We start from the raw sequence: 12,242 nt of genomic DNA, 5'->3' as shown, positions 1-12,242 counted from the left end.
ATTGTGATTGTGATTGTGATTGTTTAGGGGGGCTGGAGCAATAGCACAGCGGGTAGGGTGTCTGCCTTGCATGCGGCCGACCCTGGTTCGATTCCCAGCATCCCATATGGTCCCCTGAGCATATCCAGGGATAATTCCTGAGTGCAGAGGCAGGAGTAACCCCTGTGCATGGCCAGGTGTGACTCAAAAAGAAAAAAAAATGTTTAGGCACTGTGATTTACAAAGTTGTTCATAACACAGTTGTTTCCATCATTCAATATTCCAACACCAATCCCACCATCAGTGTGACCTTCCTTCCATCAGTTTCCTACCCACCCCTCAAGCTTGCCCCTTGGCAGGCACAAAATTATTTTATATTGTTTGTTACAACAAAATGGTAAGTGGAATTATTAAAAATTAGTTCAGGGGCCAGAGTGATAGCATAGTGGATTAGGCGCCTGCCTTTATGCAGCAGACCAGGTTCAATCCCTGGCATCCCTTATGGTCTCCTGAGCACCTAGAGTGATTCCTGAGTGCAAAGCCAGGAATAACCCCTGAGCATCTCTACCTGTGGCCCCAAAACAAAACTAAAAAATAAAACAGAACAAAAAAACCGTTTAGTTAAAGAAAGTTGTGGAAGTCTTTATTATCTCACAATGGTGTTATTAAAGTCATTGTCTGAGGAATTTACTGAGCCATTTGTTGCTGACTTAGCCTTCTGTGTTATACAGAGCTTAGTTGGTGTCTAATCTCCTTTTCCACCTAATTTGCTGTGCTTCTCTGGGTACTGTGGAAATTAGAGGTGTTATGCTGCAGCCTGGGCTGGAGCGATAGCACAGCGGGTCAGGCATTTGCCTTGCACGCAGCCGACCTGGGTTCCAGGGTGTCCCTCTCGGAGAGCCCGGCAAGCTGCCGAGAGTATCCCGCCTGCATGGCAAAGCCTGGCAAGCTACCCATGATGTATTTGATATACTAAAAACAGTATCAACAAGTCTCACAATGGAGACATTACTGGGCCTGCTCCAGCAAATTGATGAACAACGGGAGGACAGTGCTGCAGCCTATGCAGCCACAATGCACTGCAGGAGCTCCAGGTTCTGTGGACCTGGGAATTTCATTGTCTTTGTGTCTCTTCAGGGATTTGTCATGAAGCAGTGATGTTGGGCCATTTGTATGGTGATGGGTGCGGGATTGGGTGCAGCTGTTGGGACTTTAGCAGGGTGGAGACTTGTCCCATCCCCCTCCTGAGGGTATCCCAGAGGTTTTTTGGTTGTTTTTTTGTTTTTGTTTTTGTTTTTTTTTGCTTTTTGTGTCACACCCAGCGATGCTCAGTGGTTACTCCTGACTCTACACTCAGGAATTACTCCTGGCGGTGTGGTGCTTGGGGGACCATATGGGGTGGTGGGAACCGAACCCAGGTCGGCTGTGTGCAAGGCAAACGCCCTCCCCGCTGTGCTATCGCTCCAGCCCAACATCCCAGAGTTTTTAACCTAAAGACCAGAGTCTCTTGGAAGGATTTTAAACAACAAATTCTATTTTAAAAGTAGCTACAAGAGTTGAATACCTCACAGGTAGCTTGCCAGGTTCTGTTGTGTGGGCGGGATATTCTTGGCAGCCTGCCGGGCTCTCCAAGAGGGGCGGAGGAATCAAACCTGGGTCGGCAGTGTGCAAGGCAAATGCCCTATCCGCTGTGCTATCGCTCCAGCCCGTAGGTGAATATAACTAGTAAAATTAATGATTTCACCTCTTTAGAGATTTCTTACAAAAGGAATGCTTTCATTTTCACTGAAAAATTTCTTTAGTAAATATGGATGTTGATGATATAAATTGCTTAATCACATGATTTTAATTCTTTCTGTTTTCATTAATACAAATCATAAAATTATCAATAATGAAATTTTACAAAAACGAAACTGCTTTTCAATTTCAGTGTATGAGGAAACCAAATTTCTATTGTCCATCTGGTCTTGAGGCTCTAATAAAATGGGTTCATTTTTTAAAAAAAAATAGCTATAAGATGTTCAGGTTACCTGTGTTTCTTTTTCTTTTCTTTTTTTTTGGGGGGGGGTTGCACACCCAGAAGTGCAGAGTTTACTCCTGGCTTTGCACTCAGGAATCACTTCTGACAGGCTGGGGCCACTATCTGGGGTGCCACGGATTAAACCTGGGTTGGCTGAGTGCAAGCCAAGCACCCTACCTGCTGTACTGTTGCTCCCTCCCCTGTCTTTTTTTTTTTTAGTGTGCTTTGATTAATTTATTTCTTTTTAACAGTTTGTTTATTTTATCTAAACTGTTGAATTTGTTGGTATGAAATTGTTTATAATATATTATTATCTTTTAATGTCTTTGGGATTGTTACTCTTTCATGCATATATTTGTAAATTGTGTCTCTTTGTCTTGATCAATTTTATATATCAATGATTTATCAATTTTATATATATTTTTAAAGAATATATTTATCAATTTTATATATATTTTTAAAGAAACAGTTTTATTTCATTGGTTTTTTCAATTCATGTTTTTATATTTCATAAATTTCTTATATTTATTGTGCTTTTTCTTTAACAGAGTCAGTTGATCTTTCACACACCTATCCTCTTAAAGAGCAAACCTAGATAATTAATTTTGGAACTTGTTCTTTTAATATGAACAATTTAAAATATTTTAAATAAAGATAAATTTCCATATAAGCACTGTTTGGGCTACATCACAAAAATTTTGTTACATTGTGTTGTAATTTAATGCAGTTAAAAATATTTTCCAATTTTTGGTGACTTCTTTGGCTTTTGGCTTACTTAAAAGTATATCATTTAAAAAATATTTTGTCTTTATTTCCCTTCAGCTCTTTTTCTATTATTGATTTCAAGTTCAGTTCCATTGTGGTTAAGAGCATGTTTTGCTTAGTTTAAATCCTATAAAATTTATTAAGATTGATCTTATAGCTCAATAAATTAGCTATTTTGGTGATGCTACCCGTACACTAAATTATTTAGAAAAATGGGTAGTGGGGAGTATGGTGCCGCCAGCAGGTCAATCTGTACCTGTGAGGCGAGTGCATCAGCAGCCTCATGGCACCTTCAGACTTCCAGATACCCAAAAATTGCTGCTGTGCCTTTGGCCAGACCCCAAAAACTTGGGGCCAAGTTTCCCAAGAAAGTAAACGGCCAAAAGTTAGGTATGTGGGAAACACACCCACAAATCACTTCTGGCTCAGATATATAATTGGAGGCATGGCCTCTCTGGTTCCTGATTGAACTGCTTAATGGCCATGATCCTAGAGACTCAGAAACAAATCTCGAAACCCAGCGGCTTTTGGCAGAAATGCGTTCGGACCACACAGTAGGTTACTGTCACCGGGCCACCCCAGGGGGCAAAGGGTGTTGCCCCTCCACCTGCTTTCCCCTGGCGGCTCGGTGGCTGCCATCCGTGGAGGCCATTGGACAGTCAGGTTTGGGTCCGCAGTGACGAGACATGTTGGGCCTCACGGGATAGGGGTGGAGCTGGTCCTGTCCTCCCCACCCCAATGAGACCTCAAGTCATCAAGTCATTGCCCACGAATGGCCTTTCTTGCTCCTGATCAAGCTGCTTAACGGCCATGATCCCAGAGACTCAGGAGCAAAGCTCAGAACCCAGCAAGTTTTGGCAGAAATCCCTCCAGATTTAAGTGTTAAAATTTCGGAATTTCAAAATTGCGCGGCCGCTGCTGCAGCCACGTGACATCCTATGTTATTCATAACCAGCAATAGAAAACAAATTGTCTACTGTTGCCTTTTCAGCAGATCTGAGTGTTGGGGTAAAATCTCAAATAATAATGGTGGGTCTGGTGTCAAAATATTGAATGTGATCAAAGTAGAGAGAGAGTAATATGGAAATCATCTGCCCCACAGATAGTGGGAGGGTGTGGGATGGGGGTATACTGAGGTTGTTGGGAGTGGAGAATGGGCAGTGGTGAAGGTACGGGTGTTTCATTGTATGACCGAGACTTAGACCCGAAAGCTTTGTAACTGCTCTCACGGTGATTTCAATAAATACAGTTATAAAAAATGAAAAAAAAAGTTAGGTGGAATTTATGCACAATTCAATCAGCTAATCAGTGGCTGAATAAATAGCAGTACTCCTACATAAAAAAAAAAAAGGAAAATGGGTAGTGGGGGAGAGGGTTGAAAGAGTGGAGGATATTGAAAGAGTGGATGGTGGGGGAGAGATATTGATACTTGGATGGCAGGTTTAGTATAATAATGTATACTTTGAGGAAGTATGGAATTGTATTCCTGAAACAAGTATTCGACTGAAGAGAGAAGAGTGAGTAAGGTGTTTGCTTTGGATGTGGCCAACCCCAATTCAATCCCTGACATCCTGAACACCTTAAGGAGTAGAATTAAGATGTTAATTAAGACATTAATTAAGTTATTGGACTAAGGAGAGGAGAAACACCCCTAGGTGGTATTTTGCCCTTGAGCCTGATGGGTGGTCAGGAAGGGCTTCTGGTATGTTGATTTTGCTACCAGACAGGATATGGTGACTACCCTGACCAGGAGAGACCCTTGAGCAAAGAACCTGAGACTACCAAGCGTGGCCCCAAATAAAAAAATACGTCCAATAAAATCACATACAGCCTTGTAAATCAAAATTTCATTAATAATAGTAATGATCACTGTCACTGTCCTCCCATTGTTCATCGATTTGCTCGAGCGGGCCCAGTAACATCTCCATTGGAGACTTTGTTGTTACTGTGTTTGGCATATCGAATACATCACGGGGAGCTTGCCAGGCTCTGCCGTGCGGGCGAGATACTTTTGGTAGCTTGCCAGGCTTTCCGAGAGGGGCGGAGGAATCGAACTCGGGTCGGCCATGTTGGCTGCGTGCAAGGCAAACGCCCTACCACTGTGCTATCGCTCTAGCCCCCAATAATAGTAATAAAAACATGTATTCTGCTCTTTTGGTGGAGAGCTGCAGCTATGTCCGTTGGTCAGTTTGGTTGATAGTGTCGAAGTTGATCAACTGCTGTAAAGAAAGGGAGCTGAGATCTTCAACTATAATTATAGATTCATCTCTTTCTTCCTGTATAATCTCTTGGCAGCTAGGGGAAGCCCTGGCGACTCTCGCCGGGGGCGACCCAGGCCATGAGCAGACAAAGGAGGAAATGAGGGCCAAGTTGGTTGATGATTACTTGCCGTTTATTCCATTCCCCCGGCCCCGTCCCTGCCCCAGTGTCCCTGAGCCCCTCATTCTAGTCTCACACTGTCCCTAATTCCTGTTTCCTCCTGTCTCTCCTGCTCATCTCTCTTCATGTGCCTGCCTCTGAATTCTTCCCCTGCATTCTTCTCCCTCTGTCCCCCTTGCTAGTCTCTCTGCACTCCATCTTGCTGCCCTGGTCTCTCTCTCCAACTCCCCAGCATTAGGGGTAGCCACCACACCCTGTCTGGTAGCAAAATCAACATACCAGAAGCCCTTCCTGACCACCCATCAGGCTCAAGGGCAAAATACCACCTAGGGGTGTTTCTCCTCTCCTTAGTTCAATAACTTAATTAATGTCTTAATTAACATCTTAATTCTACTCCTTAATATTAGTTATTTTGTATGGACACAGGAAGAGATACATTAAGCTTGTAGGGTGGCTCTCCTGGAGACATCTTGCCGCAGACTCAGTCTATAGTACTCAGGCTGGATTAATCATTCCTAACTTTAGCAGTGTCTGAATCTAGTTATTGCTTTTTGGATCATGACAGCATTTGTCCATGACCATGCTCTTAACTTATAGTTAAGCATTATGGCACTTTGGCCAGGCCTATTTTGATGCCAGGGTAGCACATAGCTCACAGCTTGCCCTGGGTCTATCCAGTCCCTCCTCGGGACCCTGCTTTGGGGGTGCTAGGAAGTAAGGGCAACTGAGGCTTAGGTCAAGAGAACAGATGTCTAGGAGGAAACTATCATTCAGAGCCAATTAACTCCCAAATTACAAAAGCATAGTGTTAACTGTCTTCTTGTGTTCATACAAAAAGGACATTGCTCTGAATTAACTATGAAAAGGACTTAAGGAGAAGAGAAAAGCAATATTTACAAGTTAATAGAGCACAGAGAGTAGTTTCAAATAAACACAGAGGAATGGGAGCACTGTTAAGGGAGTAACCCAGTAAACCTAAGCTCCCTGCGGCAAGGCTGAAAGGACAAACCAATGTTATCCTACAGGTTCTATCAGCTTTTTTTCAGTTTGGTTTTGGGGGGACCACACCTGACAATGTTTAGGAATTTGTCCTGGCTCTGCACTCAGGAATTACTCCTGGCAGTGCTTGGGGGACCCTATGGGGTGCTGGGGATCAAACCCAGATCGGCCACATACAAAACAAATTGCCCTACCCTCTGTACTATATCTCTAGCCACTATTTCAGTTATTATGAGACTATTATCAGGTGCATTTGGGGCTGTTGTATCTTCTTGAATTGGTACTCATATATTATGCAATTCCCCTCCTTTTTTTTTTTATTTTTACTCTTTGGGTCATACTTGGAGATGCACTCAGGAATCACTCCTGGCGGTGCTCAGGGGACCATATGGGATGCTGGGAATCAAACCCCAGGTAAGCTGCATGCAAGGCAAATGCCCTACCCGCTGTGCTATCACTCCAGCCCAAATAGTTTCTGTGTTATATATTTTTTATTCATTTGACTTAAAATAGACTTTATAGCATTTATCACTCTTGGAGCTCTTCTTAGATTTAAAATTTCTTTGTTTTGTATTTACATCTGGTCTATCTGAATTAACTTTTGTGAAGAGCACAATGGATGTGCGTAGGCCTATTTATTTATTTTTGCATGTGGATGTATTATTGTCTGGGAAAAGATGGTCTTATCTATTCCATTGGCTAAGCTCTTTGTAAAAGAACACTTGGCTATATTTATGTGAGTAGTTTGGAGCTCTCTACTCTGTTTCATCGATCCACTTGTCTGTTCTTCTGCCAGTCTCACAGTCTTTATTTATATAGCTCTGTTTTTTATTGAACTTTTAAGTTCAAAGTGAAAACAAGCAGAAAGTATAGAGGGTTCCTGTATATCTTGTCCCTATCCAGCATGACCTACTATCAACGTTTGAATAACAAACAGCTTTTAACCAGATGTCTTTTGCATTTTTTCTCAATCAGTGATATGTCTTTTCATTCTCTGTACAGTAACTTCCATAGAAAAGAAAATTTAAGTAATTTAATAAGGCCTCGTCTATTAATCACTTCCGTTATGGATTATGCCTTTGGTTTTATATCTAAGAAGTAACCATCACACCCAATGCCATAAGGGTTTTCTCTTATGATATATACAAGGCACTTTAAAGTTTTACATTTTACATTTATATCTATAATCTATTTTGAGTTAATTTTTGTGAAGAGTGGGTTGAGGATGAGGCTCAGTGATAAGAATACATGTATTGCATGTGTAAGGCCCTGAATGTGACTCCAAGCATTACAAAATTATTTTTTTGTAAAGAGCACAAGATCTGTATTTAGATGAGTTTTCATGTGGGGGACACTTCTGTCGGTGCTTGTGGGACCATGCAGTGCTGGAGATGCAACCTGGGACGGCCACGTGCAAAATCTGTATTTCAGCCACTTTGATGTCATCTCCTGGGCCCTAGATTTTTTTTTAATTTTTTAAAGTTTATTTTAAAATTGCTCACACTAATTGATTACATTCAATATTTTAACACCAATCCCACCACTATTACACCTTCCCACCACCATTATTCCTAATTTTCCCACCACCATTCCAAGCCTGCCGGTCACAGGCATATGCTAGATAATTGATTTTCTGTTGCTTATTATGGGTATCATGAGAGGTCATGCAGCCACAAAAGTGGCCCTGTGGTCCTGGAATTATAAAATTGTAAATCCTTGGGGTCTGGGGACATCTCTGTAGGGGGTTATCTGTAGATTTTTTTTTCTTTTACGTACAGATGTTCTATTGTTGACACAGTTTTTTGAGTTATGATCTTTTGTCCATTGTATTTCCTTAGAGCTCTTGTAGTACATCTCAACATACTATATTTTGTGGGCCTCTTTCTGGAATGTCTATTATGTTCTATCGACCCTTATGTTGGTCCTTTCACTCATACTACATTGTCTTGATAGCTAAAGCTTTTTAGCGAGTCTTGAAGTCAGTAGAATCAATCTTCCAACTTTGACCTTCTTTTTCAATATTGTGTTGAATATTCTGGGCATTTTGTCTCTACAAATAAAATTTAGGATCATTTTGTCTTTATCTACAAAACAACTTGCTGGGATTTTGTTTGGACTTTGGATTTTGATTTTGAATCGATAGATCAGGTTGGGAAGAACTGACATATTGATAATATTAAGTCTTACCCTGCTGAGCATGGATCAGCTCTCCATTTATTTAGTTCGTCTTTGAATTTTTTTATACTTTTATAATTCTACTCATTTATTTATTAGATTTATAACATTTCTTTTTTTTTTTGCGGGTGAGGATGCAAATGGTATTATGTTTTAAATTTCAAATTCTTCTTGTCCATTGCTAGAATATAGGGATATGACTGGCGCTTGGATTTTTTTTCCTTTTGGGTCACATCCAGCGATGCTCAGGGGTTACTCCTGGCTCTGCACTCAGAAATTACTCCTGGCAGTGCTTGGGGGACCATATGGGATGCTGGGGATTAGAACTCAGGTCGGCCATGCGCAAGGCAAACACCCTACCCACTGTATTATTGCTCCAGCCTGACACTTGGATATTAATTTAGCATCTTGCAGCCTTTCTATAATTGCTTGTTAATGCTCACCTGGGAAGATTTGCTTTTTGAGTGTGCATATGGGACCCTGGCACACTCAAGAGTATCTTCTACTCAGGGGACCTTTCATGATGATTGCAGAGGCACTAAAGAACATGAGGCTGGGGTGATGGAAAGAACATGCTGGTGGTGGTGGTGGTGGTGGTAAGAATCCAGCAGATAAAGTACTTGACTTGCAAGCAACAGACCAGAGTTCTGATCTCCTGCACTGCCTATGGTTTCTCAAGCACCACTTGGAGTAATCCCTTAGCACAGAGGTAGGAGTAAGTCCTGAGTGCAGCTTGGTGTGGCCCACAAACACAAACCAACCAAACTCTTTCTTAAAATCAAGTACTAATTTGGGACCCAGGATAAATATGGTCTTCAGCAAGGAAGACCATTTAAGTGCATTAGATTCTCAGATTTCTCATATGATGGGTAAAGTTTGATTTCTCCAAATTAGGAGTAGCTAATACTCTGGCTGGGCAGAGTTCAGATTTAAGGGGTTTTCATCAATTGCGACAAAGGGCTGAAGCAGACCCAAGGGCATTTCATTGATGCAGATTTCAGATTTGTTTTTATTGCCCAAATTCCATTCATATAAGCTCCTGTTTATAAGCATCTTAGTGGCAGCCTACATGTAAAAGGCTTGAGAATTTGTTTGGAAAGCTTTCCAATTATTATTATTGTTTATCAAATTAGGATAATCCTATTGACAAAGGAGCTCAACACAGCACTAAAAAGTGGATGCCCTGGGTGAATGGCTGGGGCCCCTGATCGGCATCATTTATGGCATTCTTGCTGTTTTCCCCGGGATTCTCTAGTGCCCATGTTGTTTGGGATTTTGTTTTGGTCTTTCAGGTTGCACCAAGAAAAATCTTCCAAGTCCTTGGGTAATGTAACTTCCAGGATAATGCTGGCTTCCAGAATTCTTTAGAAAAGTAGAAGCAGTAAAGGGACTATGTATTCTACCATATATTAAAATACATTACAAAGCCACATCAATGAAGAGAGGAGGGATATTATATAAACTTATAGCTCAATAGAATTATAAGCAGTCCAGAAATAAATAATTTTTTAGGGGGGAGCCACACCCTGTGGTGCTCAGAGCTTACTCCTGGCTCTGTGCACAGGGATTACTCCTGGAAGGCTCAGGAGACCATGTGGGATGCCAGGGATGGAACTCAGGTTGGCCTTGTAGAAGGCAAACATTCTATCCTCTACTGTGGCTAGCACCACCACCCCAAAATGATTTTTTTTTTTTGCTTTTTGGGTCACACCTGGCAATGCATAGGGGTTACTCCTGGCTCTTCACTCAGGAATTACTCCTGGCAGTGCTCGGGAATGTGATATGTGATGCTGGGGATGGAACCCCGGTCGGCCGCATGCGAGGCAAACGCCCTACCCGCTATGCTATTGCTCCAGCCCCTGCGAAATGAACTTTCATAGATAGAAAAATAGTAAATGCCCAAGGCAATGTTATGGATTAGTGTAGTTCAATAAATACGACGTTAATAATGGAGGGGAGGCGAGCAGTTAGCACTTTATTTTATTTATTGTTGATATGGACCGATAGCACAGCGGTAGGGCATTTGCCTTGCGTGCAGCCAGACGGCTGAGCCGGGTTCGATTCCTCCGTCCCTCTTGGAGAGTTCGGCCAGCTACCAAGAGTATCTTGCCCGCCGGAAAAGCCTAGCAAGCTACCCATGACGTATTCAAAATGCCAAACACAGTAACAACAAGTCTCAAAAAAAAATGGAGACGTTACTGGGCCCACTCGAGCAAATCAATGAACAATGGGAGGACAGTGTTTGTTTGTGATTATTATTATTATTATTATTATTATCATTATTGAATTTTGGAGCCATACCTAGTGGTATTTAGGGAACTACTTCAGACTTTACTCAAGAGATCACTCCTGGAGATGTACAGGGGATCATATATGATGCTGGGGATTAAACTGGGGTCAGTTGCATGCAAAACAAGTGCTTTAATCTTGCTACTATCTTTCTATTGTAATTATTTTTGCAATGTTAGGGATTGAACCCAGGGTTTCATACATACAAGGAGAGTACTCTACTGCTGAACCATATCCTCAGTCCAAATTGAGCACTTTATTCCTTACATCTAAAATTAATATGTGAACACCCGAGGATAATAGAGATAAGGACTAGGAGGATTGTTCCACGGCTTGGAAGCTGGTCTTACATGCTGGGGGAAAGGGCAGCTCAGATAGAGAAGGGACTACCCAGTAAAGGATGCTTGGAGGGCCTGCTTGGGATGGGAGATGTGTGCTGAAGGTAGACTATAGACTGGACATGATGGCCACTTAATGCCTGTATTGCAAATCACAACACCCAAAGGGAGAGAGAGTGAAAGGGAATGCACCTGCCACAGAGGTGGGGGGAGAGGTGGGGGTGGTTGTAGGGATACTGGGAACATTGGTGGTGGAGAATGGGCACTGGTGGAGGGATGGGTACTCCATCATTGTATGACTGAAATGTAAGCACAAAAGTTTGTAGGTCTGTAACTGTACCTCACGGTGATTCATTAAAAAAAAATTAATATATTTATTTTCTTTCATTTTATTTAACAACTATTTCCCTCCTGTAATGTTCAAGATAGGTTAAAATATTAACTATTAAACATAATCTAGAAAGTGGGATATTATATAAGCATAAAATTATTATAAAGAAAAATATTTAATTTTTTAGTTTTTTAATTGAATCATTGCAAATTACAGAATTACAAAGATACTTATGATTGAGTTTCAGGCATATGTTCTAACACCAATCCCTTCACCAGTGCCCCTCTCCTCTCCACCAATATCCCCAGTTTCCCTACCACCCCTTAGCCCACCTCTGTGGCAGACATTTGTCCCTGTCCTCATTGTCCTACTTAAGTCCTTCCATAACTTATGCCCCCCTGCTGCCCCACTGGCAAGCTTCCTATTGAAGATTGGTTCTCCTGCTCTTCATTTCCATTGCTGTTGAGCATTTGATATTCCCTTAGGAAGTTTCTTTATATCCTACATATGAGAGATCATTCTGAGTCTGTTCCTCTCTCTCTGACCGGTTTCACTGATTTCAACATGATACTCTCCAGATCCATCCATGTTGTAGCAAATGTATGACTTTATCTTTTCTTATAGCCAAGTAGTATTCCATTGTGTATCTATACCATAGTTTCTCTATCCAGTCATCTGTTCATGGGCACTTGGGTTTGATTCTATATTTTGGCTGTTGTATGTAGTAGTGTAATGAACATAGGAATGCAGATGTCTTTTCTGCATTGTGATTTTGGGCGCTAGGGATATATTCCCAGGAATGGAATTGCTGGGATCAATTCTTAGTTTTTTAAAGAATTCCCTATTGTCTTCCAAAGAGGCTGGGGCAATCAGCATTCTCACCAGCAGTGAATGAGTGTCCCCTTTCCCCCACTTCCTTGCCAACACTGGTTGTTGTTTTTTTTGGTGTGTGCCAGTCTCTGTGGTG

This window comes from Sorex fumeus, unplaced genomic scaffold, assembly GCF_029834395.1.
Source record: "Sorex fumeus unplaced genomic scaffold, SorFum_2.1 ptg000047l, whole genome shotgun sequence".
NCBI classification, from domain to species: Eukaryota; Metazoa; Chordata; class Mammalia; order Eulipotyphla; family Soricidae; genus Sorex; species Sorex fumeus.
Note: the sequence above shows the minus strand (reverse complement) of the source record.